Source organism: Myotis lucifugus, unplaced genomic scaffold, assembly GCF_000147115.1.
Source record: "Myotis lucifugus unplaced genomic scaffold, Myoluc2.0 scaffold_21, whole genome shotgun sequence".
Lineage (NCBI taxonomy): Eukaryota > Metazoa > Chordata > Mammalia > Chiroptera > Vespertilionidae > Myotis > Myotis lucifugus.
Window position 1 is genome coordinate 8,523,652 of NW_005871069.1, and position 2,943 is coordinate 8,526,594.

The window sequence follows — 2,943 nt, forward strand, 5'->3', positions numbered from 1 at the left end:
AGTCCTATAAGCTCAATTCAGGATGGAGCGGAGACATGTAGTTTCTCATACCTTTAGGAATTAAAAAAAAATCTATCATAACTTTATCATCTTCACAGACAGAGAGAGAGAGAGAGGCATTCTTATTCTTTCTTTCCCCATTGTACAGGTGGTAAATGGAGGTGCAGAGACATTAGGTCTGCCTCCAGGCCACACAGAGAGGCCTCTGGCCAGTCCAGTCTGTCCTCAGAGCTCATGGCATGTGTGCCTGGGGTTAGGAGTGTAGCAGTATTAGTTTGTGGAGATTTTTATCCCTTTCACAGAAGGATCACTGGCCTGGGCTCCACCATTGTGCCCTGTGTAGCCACAGCTGTCCTCCCGTCCCTGGGCCTCAGTTTCCTCAGCTATAAGAAGAGCTCTGACACTCTCAATGGAGAAGAATCCCAAGCTCCATAGGTGGGACTGACCTGCAGGTGGGTTTTCTTGGTTATTTCCCGTCTTATATAAAACATTCTGTGTATGTCGATCAATGTTAAAAAATAAGAGGGTTCCCATAAGAATCTGGGTTTTCACCTTGTCTTGAAGAATCAGAATCCTTGGTCATCCTGGTGTTCCCAGCTGCTGACCGCTGGCTGAGGCTGGAGCTGTTCCCTGTTAGGTGGAGGACACATTCTCTGGTCCCCAGACCCTTTCAGCCAGTGCCTTCACTACTGTGCTCTGCCTGCCCCAGAAACTCCTGCGTTTGAGACCCCTAACTTGTGTGAACAGCCTTGCTTTGAAACCCCTGCCCTGTTCTTATCTGCAGTGTACATCAGGCAAGTCACTTAGCCTCTCTGAACCTCAGCATGCGGCATCTGCAGAGGGCTCAGCAGAGACCTTCCTGGCATTCTGTGTATGCTGAGCAGACCTCGTGTTGAGTACAGCTGAGCTTGATGGGGACAGTAAGAGAGCTCAGGGCCTTGCCCTCAAAGCGTACACTGGAGATGAGCCGAAACACAGGGAACGACTAATGGGAAGCAGTAGACCGTGAAACCAGAAGGACCTGAGGTTGCATCCTGATCCTGACGCTTCCTAGCTGTGTGACCTTGGGAAAGTTACTGAACTTCTCTGGCCTCCATTTCTGTGGATTCTTCAGCCCTTGAAGCCTCATGATAGATAGGGTGGTTGCAGGGATGCAAGTGAGTTAATGTGGGGAAGTGCTTGGCATGCAGCTGGTGCTGGATGAGTGTCAGAGAACATAGGGGCCAAAGGGGCACCAGTGAGGGAGGACCGGGCACTGAGATGGCCTTGGAGCCTGGAAAGTTGAAGAGGGTGTGCACAGAAGGCTCTGCAGATGAAGGGGGACGGAAGTATGGGAATGAGGGAGAAGAGCTTGGTCAGACTACAGCTAGTCTGGGAGGGGGTAAGGGAGGTGACTGAGGGTTGAGGAAGTGGACTGAGGGGCTCAGACCCAACCAGACAATGGGGAGCCAGGGAGTTCTTAAGCAAGGTCTTTCTCTGAAGTCAGTTGTGCTGCAAAAGAATGCACTTAATGGCCCTCCTTTTGGGGTTGATAAAAATATTATTCTCATACTTACCTGCAGGGAGATACCATGATCTGGAAGGTGGTTTGCCCAGTGCAAGGCTCATCTCTTGCACTCCTGGTGTGCTGAACCCTGCAGTTTCCCCAAACGTGGGAAACTTGATGGCATAACTCATGGTAGTAGGGGACTGTGTTCACCCTTTCTCCTAGAAAAAATATTATTCTCAAAAATATTACTTTGGGGCCATGAGGACAGCGGTGCCCCCTTGTCCCCCCTGGATGTCAGGTGCCAGGATGAAATGAGCCAGCCTTGGGTTTCAGGTGACAAGGGGCAGAGCCCAGCTCCACCCCTGTATGCTCCTAGCAGAATTCCTTGCACCACTTGAGCCTCAGTGTCCTCATCCATTAAACTCAGGGGTGAACCATCTGAAACCTCAAAGTTTCCTTTCAGTGTAGGTTGTTCTGGTTTCTCACCTTCAATGGTGGATGTGTTGTTGTGGGAGGAGTTGCCCTGACCCCTGTCTGGTGAGCTTGAACTACTACTTATTTGTGTGGCTGGTTGGGAGGCAGGGGAAAGGGGCCCCCACCCCCCAAGCTGTCTTTTGATGCTGCCATGGTGCAGAAATACACAAAGACAGAATGTTTGTTGAGCGTTTACAACTGGGCCTCATCTGGGCCCCACAGAGCAGACACCTCAGGCAGAAATGCGTGCCCTGTGCCCCGTGCAGCCCCGCGGCAACAGCAGCCTCCTCAGCTTGCCCGGAGACAGGAGCCGGTGTATCTGAGGCAGAGCCTTGGTTGGGAGTGTGTGCTGTCTTTTAGGAATGATTTGAGGGCCATAAATCTTCAGTAGCGAAGCAATCGTCAGAGTTTTCATAATGCTGAAGAGTTTAGACTTGTCTTGAGGGGTAACAATTTCACGCAAGTACTGCACCAGCTCCAACTATTTGTTATTATAGAGGTGGATTTTTTTCTCCTTAAGGTGGAATCCTCCTCAAATTTCATGCTTTGCTTTAACTTGTTTTATTTCACCTGGAACACGAATAAAAATAGCCCATGAGATGTATACATGGTGGAGGAAGGAAGGAGGGCAGAGTGTTCGCTGAGTGTTTGCTACCTGCTGGGCCTGGATCTGGGCCCACAGGGCAAACCTGAAGGCCAGCTCCGGTGCTGGGCCGGGCGATGCTCTGGGAAATCCTCGTGACAGACACAGAAATTGTGTCACAAGGATCTGGCAGCCTGCCCGAGGTCTCACCGGTGGGCATTTGGAAGCCAAGCGTCAGACTCAGGGCTGTGTGACTTGAAAGTTCATTTTGGGGGAGAAGCCCATTTGGGGCAAATTCTCGAATCCCTTTTCAGAGCTCTGCAGTCTGAAGCTTATCTCCAGTGGCCAAGATAATGCTCTCTGCAGCTGCGTGCCAACTCTGAGTGTGAACAGGATT

General features: G+C 50.7%; 1 non-coding gene across 1 annotated transcript; it reads left to right on the top strand.

Annotated features, from left to right (window-relative positions):
• The first annotated feature begins 1,548 nt into the window (after positions 1-1,548).
• LOC111825335 lies at positions 1,549-1,710 on the top strand. The gene has a single exon (XR_002828504.1). It is a non-coding gene; the product is annotated as a U1 spliceosomal RNA (small nuclear RNA).
• The last annotated feature ends 1,233 nt before the right edge of the window (positions 1,711-2,943 follow it).